The following is a 17,500-nucleotide window of genomic DNA, read 5'->3' on the forward strand; positions in this document are numbered from 1 at the left end:
TGAGTTGTTTTTGTGTTTTTGTTTTGGTCTTGATTCTTGTTTGCTGTTGTTTATTGCTGTTTTTCCTTGTTGTTTTTGTTTGTATTGTTTGTTGTCGTTTTTCCTCTTTCTTCTTATTTTTTCTTCTTCTTCTTCTTCTTCTTCTTCTTATTATTATTATTATTATTAATATTATTATTATTATTATTAATATTATTATTATTATTATTATTATTATTATTATTATTATTATTATTATTATTATTATTATTATTATTATTATTATTATTATTATTATGTTTTTTTTATTATTATTATTTTTATTTTTCATTTTGTTCTTCATGCACTTACCAAGTTGTGTTAGCTGGGGTTGATCCTCAGCTCCTGGCTCCGTCTACTAACCTACAATAACCAGCATTACTGGACCCTGGCATCTTGGACCCATCATACCTACACTTCAAACTGCGTATGCACTTTTGTACGTGAATACTTGTACATTTATGTATAATTTGCATATTTTCCCCCCCCTCCCTATCTCTAACTTTTTATCTTTTTCTTCTTCCTCCTTGACAATTAACTTTTAATCTAATTCCCAATTCTATCATTTTATTTTTTTCTGTTCGTTTTCTCTATCATTTCTCTCACTTATTTCTTTTCCACAGTTCTCAGTGAGGCTGCGTCTCTCAGGTCTTTCATCCCCCCCTCTCTCTTCCAGCCCCCTCCCCCCTCCCCTGGATCACCCCTCCCTCCTTCCCTCTTCCAGCCCCCTCCCCTCTCACCTGGATCACCCCTCCCTCCTTCCCTCTTCCAGTCCCCTCCCCTCTCACCTGGATCACCCCTCCCTCCTTCCCTCTTCCAGCCCCCTCCCCTCTCACCTGGATCACCCCTCCCTCCTTCCCTCTTCCAGCCCCCTCCCCTCTCACCTGGATCACCCCTCCCTCCCTCCCTCTTCCAGCCCCCTCCCCTCTCACCTGGATCACCCCTCCCTCCTTCCCTCTTCCAGTCCCCTCCCCTTTCACCTGGATCACCCCTCCCTCCATCCCTCTTCCAGCCCCCTCCTCTCTCACCTGGATCACCCCTCCCTCCCTCCCTCTTCCAGTCCCCTCCCCTCTCACCTGGATCACCCCTCCCTCCTTCCCTCTTCCAGCCCCCTCCCCTCTCACCTGGATCACCCCTCCCTCACTCTTCCAGCCCCCTCCCCTCTCACCTGGATCACCCCTCCCTCCTTCCCTCTTCCAGTCCCCTCCCCTGTCACCTGGATCACCCCTCCCTCCTTCCCTCTTCCAGCCCCCTCCCCTCTCCCCTGGATCACCCCTCCCTCCCTCCCTCTTCCAGACCCCTCCCCTCTCACCTGGATCACCTCTCCCTCCTTCACTCTTCCAGCCCCCTCCCCTCTCACCTGGATCACCACTCCCTCCTTCCCTCTTCCAGTCCCCTCCCCTCTCAGCTGGATCACCAATCCCTCCTTCCCTCTTCCAGCCCCCTCCCCTCTATCCTGGATCACCCCTCCCTCCTTCCCTCTTCCAGTCCCCTCCCCTCTTCCCTGGATCACCCCTCCCTCCTTCCCTCTTCCAGCCCTCTCCCCTCTCACCTGGATCACCCCTCCCTCCTTCCCTCTTCCAGGCCCCTCCCCTCTCACATGGATCACCCCTCCCTCCTTCCCTCTTCCAGCCCCCTCCCCTCTCCCCTGGATCACCCCTCCCTCCTTCCCTCTTCCTGTCCCCTCCCCTCTCACCTGGATCACCCCTCCCTCCTTCCCTCTTCCTGTCCCCTCCCCTCTCCCCTGGATCACCCCTCCCTCCTTCCCTCTTCCAGCCCCCTCCCCTCTTCCCTGGATCACCCCTCCCTCCTTCCCTCTTCCAGTCCCCTTCCCTCTCACCTGGATCACCCCTCCATCCTTCCCTCTTCCAGACCCATCCCCTCTCACCTGGATCACCCCTCCATCCTTCCCTCTTCCAGTCCCCTCCCCTCTCACCTGGATCACCCCTCCATCCTTCCCTCTTCCAGTCCCCTCCCCTCTCACCTGGATCACCCCTCCATCCTTCCCTCTTCCAGCCCCCTCCCCTCTCACCTGGATCACCCCTCCATCCTTCCCTCTTCCAGTCCCCTCCCCTCTCACCTGGATCACCCCTCCATCCTTCCCTCTTCCAGCCCCCTCCCCTCTCACCTGGATCACCCCTCCATCCTTCCCTCTTCCAGCCCCCGCCCCTCTCACCTGGATCACCCCTCCCTCCTTCCCTCTTCCAGTCCCCTCCCCTCTCCCCTGGATCACCCCTCCATCCTTCCCTCTTCCAGCCCCCTCCCCTCTTCCCTGGATCACCCCTCCCTCCTTCCCTCTTCCAGCCCCCTCCCCTCTACCCTGGATCACCCCGCCCTCCTTCCCTCTTCCAGCCCCCTCCCCTCTCACCTGGATCACCCCTCCCTCCTTCCCTCTTCCAGTCCCCTCCCCTCTCCCCTGGATCACCCCCTCCCTCCCTCTTCCAGTCCCCTCCTCTCTCCCCTGGATTACCCCTCCCTCCCTCCCTCCCTCTTCCAGTCCCCTCCTCTCTCCCCTGGATCACCCCTCCCCCCTTCCCTCTTCCAGTACCCTCCCCTCTCCCCTGGATCACCCCTCCATCCTTCCCTCTTCCAGTCCCCTCCCCTCTCCCCTGGATCACTCCTCCCTCCCTCTCTCTTCCAGTCCACTCCCCTCTCCCCTGGATCACCCCTCCCTCCTTCCCTCTTCCAGTCCCCTCCCCTCTCCCTTGGATCACCCCTCCCTCCTTCCCTCTTCCACTCCCCGCCCCTCTCCCCTGGATCACCCCTCCCTCCTTCCCTCTTCCAGACCCCTCCCCTCTCCCCTGGATCACCCCTCCCTCCCTCCCTCTTCCAGTCCCCGCCCCTCTCCCCTGGATCACCCCTCCCTCCTTCCCTCTTCCAGTCCCCTCCCCTCTCCCCTGGATCACCCCTCCCTCCCTTCCTCTTCCAGTCCCCTCCCCTCTCCCCTGGATCACCCCTCCCTCCGTCCCTCTTCCACTCCCCGCCCCTCACCCCTGGATCACCCCTCCCTCCTTCCCTCTTCCAGTCCCCTCCCCTCTCCCCTGGATCACCCTTCCCTCCCTCCCTCTTCCAATCCCCTCCCCACTCCCCTGGATCACCCCTCCCTCCTTCCCTCTTCCAGTACCCTCCTCTCTCCCCTGGATCACCCCTCCCTCCTTCCCTCTTCCAGTCCCCTCCCTTCTCCCCAGGATCACCCCTTCCTCCCTCCCTCCCTCTTCCAGTCCCCTCCCCTCTCCCCTGGATCTCCCCTCCCTCCTTCCCTCTTCCAGTCCCCTCCCTTCTCCCCAGGATCACCCCTCCCTCCCTCCCTCTTCCAGTCCCCTCCCCTCTCCCTGGATCACCCCTCCCTCCTTCCCTCTTCCAGTCCCCTCCCCTCTCCCCTGGATCTCTCCTCCCTCCCTCCCTCTTCCAGGCCCCTCCCCTCTCCCCGGGATCTCCCCTCCCTCCCTCCCTCCTCCAGTCCCCTCCTCTCTCCCCTGTATCACCCCTCCCTCCCTCCCTCTTCCGGTCCCCTCCTCTCTCCCCTGGATCGCCCCTCCTTCTTAGAGTCCCCTCCCCTCTCCCCTGGATCATCCCTCCCTCCTTTACTCTTGCAGTCTCCTCCCCTCTCCCCAGGATCACCCCTCCCTCCCTCCCTCTTCCAGTCCCTTCCCCACTCCCCAGGATCACCCCTCCCTCCATCCCACTTCCAGTACCCTCTCCTCTCCCCTGGATCGCCCCTCCCTCCCTCCCTCTTCCAGTCCCCTCCCCTCTCCCCTGGATCTCCCCTCCCTCCCTCCCTCTTCCAATCCCCTCCCCTCTCCCCTGGACCACCCCTCCCTCTCTCCCTCTTCCAGCCCCCTCCCCTCTCCCTTGGATCACCCATTCCTCCCTCCCTCTTGCAGTCCCCTCCGCTCTCCCCTGGATCACCCCTCCCTCCCTCCCTCTTCCAGTCTCCTCCCCTCTCTCCTGGATCACCCCTCCCTCCCTCCGTCCCTCTTCCAGTCCCCTCCCCTCTCCCCTGGATCACCCCTCCTTCCCTCCCTCCCTCTTCCAGTCCCCTCCCCTCTCCCTTGGATCACCCCTCCCTCCCTCCCTCTTCCAGTCCCCTCCCCTCTCCCCTGCATCACCCCTCCCTCCCTCCCTCTTCCAGTCCCCTCCCCTCTCCCTGGATCACCCCTTACTCCTTCCCTCTTCCAGTCCACTCCCCTCTCCCCTGGATCACCCCTCCCTCCCTCCCCCATCCTTCCTTTCTCCCTTCCTTCCTTCCTTCCATCCCTCCTTTTTCCATCCCTTCCTTCTTTTCTCCTTCCTTCCTTCCCTCCTTCCATCCATCCTTCCTTCCTTCCTTCCTTTACTCCCTTTTCCATCCCTCCCTCTCTCTCTCCTTCCTTTCTTCCTTCCTTCCTTCCTTCCTTCTTTCCTTTCTTCCTTCCCTCTCTCCCTACCTCCCTCCCTCCCCTCTCCATTCCTTCCTTCCTCTCTTCCTTCCTTCCTTCCTTCTCTCCCTCTTCCACCCCTCTTTCCCTCTCTCCTTCCTTCTTTCATTCCTTCCTTTCTTCCCTCCCTCCCTCCCTCCTCTCTCCCTTAATTCCTTCCTTCCTTCCTTCCTTCCTTCCCTCTCTCTTCCACCTCTCCCTCCCTCTCTCCTTCCTTCTTTCCTTCCCTCCTTCCTTCCTTCCTTCCCTCCCTCCCTCCCTCCCTCCCTCCTTCCTTCTTTCCTTCCTTTCTTCCTTCCTTCCTTCCTTCCCTCCCTCTCTCCTTCCTTCCTTCCTTCCTTCCTTCCCTTCCTCCCTCCTTCCTTCCTTCTCTCCCTACTTACCTACATCATTCCTTCCTTCTCTCCCTTACTTCCTCCCTCATTCCTTCCTTCCTTTCTACCTTCCTTCTCTCCCTCCCTCCCTCTCTCCCTCCTTCCCTCCTTCCTTTCTTTGTTCCTTCCTACCTTCCTTTCCTCCTTCCTTCCTTCCTTCATTCCTTCCTTCCTTCCTTCCTTCCTTCCTTCCTTCCTTCCTTCCTTCCTTCCTTCCTTCCTTCCTTCCTTCCTTCTCTCCCTCCCTCCCTCTCTCCCTCCTTCCTTCCTTCCATCCCTCCCTCCCTTCCTCCCTCTCTCCCTTCCTCCCTCCCTACCCTCCCTCTCTCCTTCCTTCCTTCCTTCCTTCTTTCCTTCTTTCCTTCCTTCCTTCTTTCCCTCCCTCTCTCTCTCCCTCCCTCCTTTCTTCTTCCTTCCCTCCTTCCCTCCCTCCCTTCTTCCTTCCTTCCTTCCTTCTTTCCTTCCTTCCTTCCTTGTTTCCCTCCCTCTCTCTCTCCCTCCCTCCTTCCTTCTTCCTTCACTCCTTCCCTCCTTCCCTCTCTCCCTTCTTCCTTCCTCCCTTCCTTCCTTCTTTCCTTCCTTCTTTCCCACCCTCTCTCCCTCCCTCCTTCCTTCCTTCCCTCCAGCACAATCGCGACCCAAATTAAAATTTTTAATCCAAGGAACTAAATCTGAAAAGAAACGAGATCCGTAAAAGAACCAGCAAGAACACTGTAGACAGAACACACTGAGATGAACAAGAACCAGCAAGAACACTGTAGACAGAACACACTGGGATGAACAAGAACCAGCAAGAACACTAGACAGAACACACTGGGATGAACAAGAACCAGCAAGAACTCTGTAGACAGAACACACTGGGATGAACAAGAACCAGCAAGAACACTGTAGACAGAACACACTGGGATGAACAAGAACCAGCAAGAACACTGTAGACAGAACACACTGGGATGAACAAGAACCAGAAAGAACACTGTAGACAGAACACACTGGGATGAACAAGAACCAGCAAGAACACTGTAGACAGAACACACTGGGATGAACAAGAACCAGCAAGAACACTGTAGACAGAACACACTGGGATGAACAAGAACCAGCAAGAACACTGTAGACAGAACACACTGGGATGAACAAGAACCAGCAAGAGCACTGTAGACAGAACACACTGGGATGAACAAGAAACAGCAAGAACACTGTACAGAGAACACACTGGGATGAACAAGAACCAGCAAGAACACTGTAGACAGAACACACTGGGATGAACAAGAACCAGCAAGAACACTGTAGACAGAACACACTGGGATGAACAAGAACCAGCAAGAACACTGTAGACAGAACACACTGGGATGAACAAGAACCAGCAAGAACACTGTAGACAGAACACACTGGGATGAACAAGAACCAGCAAGAGCACTGTAGACAGAACACACTGGGATGAACAAGAAACAGCAAGAACACTGTACAGAGAACACACTGGGATGAACAAGAACCAGCAAGAACACTGTAGACAGAACACACTGGGATGAACAAGAACCAGCAAGAACACTGTACAGAGAACACACTGGGATGAACAAGAACCAGCAAGAACACTGTAGACAGAACACACTGGGATGAACAAGATCCAGCAAGAGCACTGTAGATAGAACACACTGGGATGAACTAGAACCAGCAAGAACACTGTAGACAGAACACACTGGGATGAACAAGAACCAGCAAGAACACTGTAGACAGAACACACTGGGTTGAACAAGAACCAGCAAGAACACTGTAGACAGAACACACTGGGATGAACAAGAACCAGCAAGAACACTGTAGACAGAACACACTGGGATGAACAAGAACTAGCAAGAACACTGTAGATAGAACACAATGGGATAAACAAGAACCAACAAGAACACTGTAGACAGAACACACGCTGGGATGAACAAGAACCAACAAGAACACTTTAGTTAGAACACGCACTGGGATGAACAAGAACCAGCAAGAACACTGTAGTTAGAACACACACTGGGATGAACAAGAACCAGCAAGAACACTGTAGTTAGAACACACACTGGGATGAACAAGAACCAACAAGAACACTGTAGTTAGAACACACACTGGGATGAACAAGAACCAACAAGAGCACTGTAGTTAGAACACACACTGGGATGAACAAGAACCAACAAGAACACTTAAGTTAGAACACACACTGGGATGAACAAGAACCAACAAGAACACTGTAGTTAGAACACACACTGGGATGAACAAGAACCAAAAAGAACACTATAGTTAGAACACACTGGGATGAACAAGAACCAACAAGAACACTGCAGTTAGAACACACGCTGGGATGAACAAGAACCAACAAGAACATTGTAGTTAGAACACACACTGGGATGAACAAGAACCAACAAGAACACTGTAGTTAGAACACACGCTGGGATGAACAAGAACCAACAAGAACACTGTAGTTAGAACACACACTGGGATGAACAAGAACCAATAAGAACACCGTAGTTAGAACACACACTGGGATGAACAAGAACCAATAAGAACACTGTAGTTAGAACACACACTGGGATGAACAAGAACCAATAAGAACACTGTAGTTAGAACACACACTGGGATGAACAAGAACCAGCAAGAACACTGTAGAGAGAACACACACACTGGGATGAACAAGAACCAACAAGAACACTGTAGTTAGAACACACGCTGGGATGAACAAGAACCAACAAGAACACTGTAGTTAGAACACACACTAGGATGAACAAGAACCAGCAAGAACACTGTAGATAGAACACACGCTGGGATGAACAAGAACCAGCAAGAACACTGTAGACAGAACACACCCTGGGGCGAACAGGTTCTTGAAGAACATTACTGAATACTCCACAATTCTGCAAGAATTACAGAAAACGCCCAGAGATAAACAAAAGCTATAAAGAACATTAGGGAACACTCCAGGGGAGTGATATCAACTGATAAGAACATTAGGGAACACTCCAGGTAAGTGATATTAACTGATAAGAACATTAGGGAACACTCCAGGGGAGTGATATCAACTGATAAAAACATTAGGGAACACTCCAGGGAAGTGATATTAACTGATAAGAACATTATGGAACACTCCAGGGGAGTGATATCAACTGATAAGAACATTAGGGAACACTCCAGGGGAGTGATATCAACTGATAAGAACATTAGGGAACACTCCAGGGGAGTGATATCAACTGAAAAGAACATTAGGGAACACTCCAGGGGAGTGATATCAACTGATAAGAACATTAGGGAACACTCCAGGGGAGTGATATCAACTGATAAGAACATTAGGGAACACTTCAGGGGAGTGATATCAACTGATAAGAACATTAGGGAACACTCCAGGGAAGTGATATCAACTGATAAGAACATTAGACAACACTCCAGGGAAGTGATATCAACTGATAAGCACACTAGGGAACACTCCAGGGAAGTGATATCAACTGATAAGAACATTAGAGAACACTCCAGGGGAGTGATATCAACTGATAAGAACATTAGGGAACACTCCAGGAAGTGATATCAACTGATAAGAACATTAGGGATCACTCCAGGGGAGTGATATCAACTGATAAGAACATTAGGGAACACTCCAGGGGAGTGATATCAACTGATAAGAACATTAGGGAACACTCCAGGGGAGTGATATCAACTGATAAGAACATTAGGGAACACTCCAGGGGAGTGATATCAACTGATAAGAACATTAGGGAACACTCCAGGGGAGTGATATCAACTGATAAGAACATTAGGGAACACTCCAGGGGAGTGATATCAACTGATAAGAACATTAGGGAACACTCCAGGAAGTGATATCAACTGATAAGAACATTAGGGAACACTCCAGGGGAGTGATATCAACTGATAAGAACATTAAGGAACACTCCAGGAAGTGATATCAACTGATAAGAACATTAGGGAACACTCCAGGGGAGTGATATCAACTGATAAGAACATTAGGGAACACTCCAGGGAAGTGATATCAACTGATAAGAACATTAGGGAACACTCCAGGGGAGTGATATCAACTGATAAGAACATTAGGGAACACTCCAGGGAAGTGATATCGACTGATTAAAACATTAGGGAACACTCCAGGGGAGTAATATCAACTGATAAGAACATTAGGGAACACTCCAGGGGAGTGATATCAACTGATAAGAACATTAGGGAGCACTCCAGGGAAGTGATATCGACTGATTAAAACATTAGGGAACACTTCAGGGGAGTAATATCAACTGATAAGAACATTAGGGAACACTCCAGGGGAGTGATATCAACTGATAAGAACATTAGGGTCCACTCCTGGAAGTGATATCAACTGATAAGAACATTAGGGAACACTCCAGGGGAGTGATATTAACTGATAAGAACATTAGGGAACACTCCAGGGAAGGATATCAACTGATAAGAACATTGAACACTCCAAGGGAATGATATCAACTGATAAGAGACATTAGGGAGCACTCCAGGGTAGTGATATCAACTGATTATAACATTAGGGAACACTCCAGGGAAGTGATATAAACTGATTAACTGATAAGACATCAACGAACATTAGGGAACACTCCAGGGGAGTGATATCAACTGATAAGAACATTAGGGAACACTCCAGGGGAGTGATATCAACTGATAAGAACATTAGGGAACACTCCAGGGAACTGATATCTACTGATAAGAACATTAGGGAACACTCCAGGGAAGTGATATTAACTGATAAGAACGTTAGGGAACACTCCAGGGAAGTGATATCAACTGATAAGAACATTAGGGAACACTCCAAGGGAATGATATCAACTGATAAGAGCATTAGGGAACACTCCAGGGAAGTGATATCAACTGATAAGAACATTAGGGAACACTCCAGGGAAGTGACATCAACTGATAAGAACATTAGGGAGCACTCCAGGGGAGTGATATCAACTGATTAGAACATTAGGGAACACTCCAGGGAAGTGACATCAACTGATAAGAACATTAGGGAGCACTCCAGGGGAGTGATATCAACTGATAAGAACATTAGGGAACACTCCAGGGAAGTGATATTAACTGATAAGAACGTTAGGGAACACTCCAGGGAAGTGATATCAACTGATAAGAACATTAGGGAACACTCAAGGTGATTGATATCAACTGATAAGAACATTAGGGAACACTCCAGGGGAGTGATATCAACTGATAAGAACATTAGGGAACACTCCAGGGAAGTGATATCAACTGATAAGAACATTAGGGAACACTCCAAGGGAGTGATATCAACTGATAAGAACATTAGGGAACACTCCAAGGGAGTGATATCAACTGATAAGAACATTAGGGAACACTCCAAGGGAGTGATATCAACTGATAAGAACATTAGGGAACACTCCAGAGAAGTGATATTAACTGATAAGAACGTTAGGGAATACTCCAGGGAAGTGATATCAACTGATAAGAACATTAGGGAACACTCCAAGGGAGTGATATCAACTGATAAGAACATTAGGGAACACTCCAAGGGAGTGATATCAACTGATAAGAACATTAGGGAACACTCAAGGTGATTGGTATCAACTGATAAGAACATTAGGGAACATTCCAGGGAAGTGATATCAACTGATAAGAACATTAGATAACACTCCAAGGGAGTGATATCTACTGATAAGAACATTAGGGAACATTCCAGGGAAGTGATATCAACTGATAAGAACATTAGGGAACGCTCCAGGGAAGTGATATCAACTGATAAGAACATTAGGGAACACTCCAGGGGAGTGATATCAACTGATAAGAACATTAGGGAACACTCCAGAGGAGTGATATCAACTGATAAGAACATTAGGGAACACTCCAGGGGAGTGATATCAACTGATAAGAACATTAGGGAACACTCCAGGGGAGTGATATCAACTGATAAGAACATTATGGAACACTCCAAGTGGGTGATATCAATTGATAAGAACATTAGGGAACACTCCAGGGGAGTGATATCAACTGATAAGAACATTAGGGAACACTCCAAGGGATTGATATCAACTGATAAGAACATTAGGGAACACTCCAAGGGATTGATATCAACTGATAAGAACATTAGGGAACACCCCAGGGAAGTGATATCAACTGATAATAATATTAGAGAACACTCCAGGGAAGTGATATCAACTGATAAGAACATTAGGGAACACTCCAGGGGAGTGATATCAACTGATAAGAACATTAGGGAACACTCCAGGGAAGTGATATCAACTGATAAGAACATTAGGGAACACTCCAGGGGAGTGATATCAACTGATAAGAACATTAGGGAACACTCCAGGGGAGTGATATCAACTGATAAGAACATTAGGGAACACTCCAGGGGAGTGATATCAACTGATAAGAACATTAGGGAACACTCCAGGGAAGTGATATCAACTGATAAGAACATTAGGGAACACTCCAGGGGAGTGATATCAACTGATAAGAACATTAGGGAACACTCCAGGGGAGTGATATCAACTGATAAGAACATTAGGGATCACTCCAGCTTGTAAGAATGCGAGAGAACAAGTAAATGAAGGAACATCAAGAGAAGAGTTTTATTTATGAATCCTGAAAGAAATGAAATATTAAGAAATATTATATTATCCAGGCCTTTCATTTTTGCAATCAACACATCATCAGCAGCTTGCAAATTTGCAGGAATGAGCAAGGTAAGGCGTCACTCGGAGCGAATTTGCTGTGATTGCTTACTCTATTCTGCAACTTTGCAAGTTCCTGATGATGTGCTGATTGCAACATGAAAGGCCTAGAGCTATTACTCGACTCCCCCTGTGGTTGTTTGTTTTGCACACACACACACATACACACACACACACACACACACACAGACACACACACACACACACACACACACACACACACACAACGCAACACAACACAACACAGCTCAACACACACACACACACACACACACACACACACACACACACACACACACACACACACACACACACAACCCAACACAACACAACACAGCTCAACACCCACACACACACACACACACACACACACACACACACACACACACACACACACACACACACACACACACACACACACACAGAACACAAGAAGAAAGGAAGAAACTGAGAGAGATGGTACAAAGGCGAAAGGAGGAAAGAGAGGGGATGGAGAAGACAGACAGGAGATCCCAGACCCAGGAAGATCTAATACAGCCTCCCTCACAACTTTCTATAGAAGCCTCCCAACCAGGTCAACCCCAGTGCAACCAAACACTCTAAATCAAAACACCCATGCCACATCCAATGCCCCCACCCACTACATTACAAACTTCACCCCCACAGCAACAACCCATAGTTCCTTACCAGGTCTCCCACTTCCCCAACCCCAATATACTTCCCAGACCACAGTCTTAGAAAAGAAGTTGAAGGTGTGGTATACAAATGCAGATGGAATAACAAACAAGTATGAGGAGTGGCACGAAAGAATCAAAGAGACATCCCCAGACATAATAGCACTCACAGAAACAAAACTCACCAGAATAATAACAGATTCAATCTTTCCATCCGGATATCAAATCTTCAGGAAAGACAGAGGGAGGAGAGGGGGAGGAGGAGTTGCACTGCTCATTAAAAACCAGTGGGGTTTTGAGAAAATGGAAGGAATGGATGGCATGGGCGAAAGGGACTACTTAGTAGGAACAATCCAGTCTGAGGGACATAAGGTGATAATTGCAGTAATGTACAACCCACCACAGAACTGCAGGAGGCCAAGAGAAGAATACGATGAGAGCAACAGAGCAATGATCAACACACTAGCCGAGGTGGCCAGGAGAGCACACATGGGGGGAGCAAAGTTACTAGTTATGGGTGATTTCAATCACAAGGAGATTGACTGGGAAAACCTGGAGCCCCATGGGGGTCCCGAAACATGGAGAGCCAAGATGATGGATGTGGTACTGGAGAACCTCATGCATCAACATGTTAGAGACACTACCAGACAGAGAGGAGAGGATGAACCAGCAAGGTTGGACCTTGTATTCACCATGAGTAGTTCGGACATCGAGGGTATCATGTATGAAAGGCCCCTGGAAGCTAGTGATCATGTGGTTCTGTGCTTCGACTACATAGTTGAGCTCCAAGTGGAGAGAGTAGCAGGAATAGGCTGGGAAAAACCAAACTACAAAAGGGGGAACTACTCAGGCATGAGGAACTTCCTTCAAGACATTCAGTGGGAGAGGGAACTGACAGGAAAACCAGTACAAGAAATGATGGACTATGTAGCAACAAAATGCAAGGAGGCAGATGAGAGGTTTGTTCCCAAGGGAAACAGAAATAATGGGAAGAACAGAACGAGTCCTTGGTTCACCCAAAGGTGTAGGGAGGCAAAAACTAGGTGTACTAGAGAATGGAAAAGGTACAGAAGACAGAGAACTCAGGAAAATAAAGAAATCAGCCGAAGAGCCAGAAACGAATATGCACAGATAAGAAGGGAGGCTCAGAGACAATATGAAAATGACATAGCATCAAAAGTAAAGACTGACCCGAAGCTGTTGTACAGCCACATCAGGAGGAAAACAACAGTCAAGGACCAGGTAATCAGACTGAGGAAGGGTGATGGGGAATTCACAAGAAACGACCGAGAGGTATGTCAGGAGCTCAACACAAGATTTAAAGAGGTATTTACAGTGGAAACCAGTAGGACTCCAAGAAATCAGAACAGGGGGGCACACCAGCAAGTGCTGGATGAGGTACATATAACCAAGGAGGAGGTGAAGAAGCTGCTATGTGAACTTGACACCTCAAAGGCGGTGGGACCAGACAACATCTCTCCATGGGTCCTTAAAGAGGGAGCAGAGATATTGTGTGAGCCATTAACAAAGATCTTCAACACATCATTTGAAACTGGGCAACTCCCTGAGGTATGGAAAATGGCAAATGTAGTCCCAATTTTTAAAAAGGGAGACAGACATGAGGCACTAAACTACAGACCTGTATCTCTAACGTGTATAGTATGCAAGGTCATGGAGAAGATCATCAGGAGGAGAGTGGTGGGGCACCTGGAAAGAAACAAGTGTATAATTGACAACCAGCACGGTTTCAGGGAAGGAAAATCCTGTGTCACAAACCTACTAGAGTTTTATGACAAGGTGACAGAAGTAAGACAAGAGAGAGAGGGGTGGATCGACTGCGTATTTTTGGACTGCAAGAAGGCTTTCGACACAGTTCCTCACAAGAGGTTACTGCAAAAGCTAGAGGACCAGGCACACATAACAGGAAAGGCACTGCAATGGATCAGAGAATATCTGACAGGGAGGAAACAACGAGTCATGGTACGCGGCGAGGTGTCAGAGTGGGCGCCTGTGACAAGCGGGGTTCCACAGGGGTCAGTCCTAGGACCTGTGCTGTTCTTGGTATACGTGAACGACATAACGGAAGGGATAGACTCAGAAGTGTCCTTGTTTGCAGACGATGTGAAGTTAATGAGAAGAATCGAATCGGACGAGGATCAGGCAGGACTACAAAGAGATCTGGACAGGCTACAAGCCTGGTCCAGCAACTGGCTCCTTGAATTTAACCCTGCCAAATGCAAAGTCATGAAGATTGGGGAAGGGCAAAGAAGACCGCAGACACAATATAGTTTAGATGGCCAAAGACTGCAAACCTCACTCAAGGAAAAAGATCTGGGGGTGAGTATAACACCGAGCATATCTCCTGAGGCGCACATCAATCAGATAACTGCTGCAGCATACTGGCGCCTGGCAAACCTATGGATAGCGTTCCGATACCTCAGTAAGGATTCGTTTAAGACTCTGTACACCATCTACGTCAGGCCCATACTGGAGTATGCAGCACCAGTTTGGAATCCACACCTAGTCAAGCACGTCAAGAAATTAGAGAAAGTGCAAAGGTTTGCAACAAGACTAGTCCCAGAGCTACGGGGGTTGTCCTATGAAGAAAGGTTGAGGGAAATCGGCCTGACGACACTGGAGGCCAGGAGGGTCAGGGGAGACATGATAACGACATATAAAATACTGCGCGGAATAGACGAGGTGGACAAAGACGGGATGTTCCAGAGATGGGACACAGACACAAGAGGTCACAATTGGAAGTTGAAGACTCAGATGAATCAAAGGGATGTTAGGAAGTATTTCTTCAGTCATAGAGTAGTCAGGCCATGGAATAGCCTAGAAAGTGATGTGGTGGAGGCAGGAACCTTACATAGTTTTAAGGCGAGGTATGATAGAGCTCATGGGGCAGGGAGAGAGAGGACCTAGTAGCAATCAGCGAAGAGGCGGGGCCAGGAGCTGTGACTCGACCCCTGCAACCACAAATAGGTGAGTACAAATAGGTGAGTACACACACACACACACACACACACACACACACATACACACTACATAGGGTTGAGGAACTTCCTGCAGGAGGTTCCGTGGGACAGAGAACTGGCAGGAAAGCCAGTAAACGAATTGATGGAATATGTAACAACAAAATGCAAGGAGGCAGTAGAAAGGTTTATTCCCAAGGGCAACAGAAACAATGGGAAAACCAGAACGAGCCCCTGGTTTACCCGACGGTGTAAGGAAGCAAAAACAAAGTGCAATAGAGAATGGAAAAAGTGCAGAAGGCAGAGAACACATGAAAATATGGAGATCAGTCGCAGAGCCAGGAACGAGTATGCACAGGTAATGAGGGAGGCCCAGCGACAGTATGAAAATAATATAGCATCGAAAATCAAGACTGACCCGAAACTGTTGTATAGCCACATCAGGAAGAAGACAATAGTTAAAGACCAGGTGATCAGATTGAGGACAGAAGGGGGAGAACTCATAAGAAATGATCAGGAGGTATGTGTGGAGCTAAACAGGAGATTTAAGGAAGTTTTTACAGTAGAGACAGGAAGGGCTATCGGAAGACAGCACAGAAGGGAACATCAAGAGGGAATATACCAACAAGTGCTGGATGACATACGAACAACCGAGGAGGAGGTGCAGAAGCTGCTAAGTGACATTGATACCTCAAAGGCGATGGGACGGGACAACATCTCCCCGTGGGTCCTTAGAGAAGGAGCAGAGATGCTGTGCGTGCCCCTAACCACAATCTTCAACACATCCCTTGAAACTGGGCAACTACCTGAGAAATAAAAGACAGCAAATGTAGTCCCCATATTTAAGAAAGGAAACAGAAATGAGGCATTAAACTACAGACCTGTGTCTCTGACATGTATTGTGTGCAAAGTCATGGAGAAGATAATCCGGAGGAGAGTGGTGGAACTCCTGGAAAGGAACAAGATTATAAATGAAAACCAGCATGGGTTCATGGAAGGCAAATCCTGTGTCACAAACCTTCTGGAGTTTTATGACAAGGTAACAGAAGTAAGACACGAGAGAGAGGGGTGGATTGATTGCGTTTTCCTAGACTGCAGGAAGGCCTTTGACACAGTTCCCCACAAGAGATTAGTGGAGAATTTGGAAGATCAGGCGCATATAACAGGGAGGGCACTGCAATGGATCAGGGAATACCTGACAGGGAGGCAACAACGAGTCATGGTACGTGAAGAGGAAACACAATGGGCTCCTGTGACGAGCGGGATCCCACAGGGGTCAGTTCTAGGACCAGTGCTAATTTTGATATATGCGAACGACATGATGGAAGGAATAGACTCTGAAGTGTCCCTATTCGCAGATGATGTGAAGTTGATGAGAAGAATTAAATCGAATGAGGATGAGGCAGGACTGCAAAGAGACCTGGACAGGCTGGGCATGTGGTCCAGAAACTGGCTTCTCGAATTTAACCCTGCCAAATGCAAAGTCATGAAGATTAGGGAGGGGCAAAGAAGACCGCAGACAGAGTATAGGCTATGTGGACAAAGACTACAGACCTCACTCAGGGATAAAGACCTTGAGGTGACCATAACACCGAGCACGTCACCGGAGGCACACATCAACCAAATAACTGCTGCAGCATACGGGCGCCTGGCAAACCTGAGAATAGCGTTCCGATACCTTAACAAGGAATGGTTCAAGACACTGTACACTGTGTATGTTAGGCCCATACTGGAGTATGCAGCACCAGTCTGGAACCCACACCTGGTCAAGCACGTCAAGAAGTTAGAGAAAGTACAAAGGTTTGCAACAAGACTAGTCCCAGAGCTCAGGGGAATGTCGTACGAGGAAAGGTTGAGGGAAATCGGACTGACGACACTGGAGGACAGAAGTGTCAGGGGAGACATGATAACGACATACAAGATACTGCGGGGAATAGACAAGGTGGACAGAGATAGGATGTTCCAGAGAGGGGACACAGAAACAAGGGGTCACAACTGGAAGCTGAAGATTCAGACGAGTCACAGGGACGTTAGGAAGTATTTCTTCAGTCATAGAGTTGTCAGGAAGTGGAATAGCCTAGCAAGTGAAGTAGTGGAGGCAGGAACCACATATAGTTTCAAGAAGAGGTATGACAAAGCTCAGGAAGCAGAGAGGGAGAGGACCTAGTAGCGATCAGTGAAGAGGCGGGGCCAGGAGCTGAGTCTCGACCCCTGCAACCACAATTAGGTGAATACAATTAGGTGAGTACAACTAGGTGAGTACACACACACGCACACACACATAACACACACACACACAATACACACACACACACAACACACACACACACACACACACACACACACACACACACACAC

Source organism: Cherax quadricarinatus, chromosome 31 (assembly GCF_038502225.1).
Source record: "Cherax quadricarinatus isolate ZL_2023a chromosome 31, ASM3850222v1, whole genome shotgun sequence".
NCBI classification, from domain to species: domain Eukaryota; kingdom Metazoa; phylum Arthropoda; class Malacostraca; order Decapoda; family Parastacidae; genus Cherax; species Cherax quadricarinatus.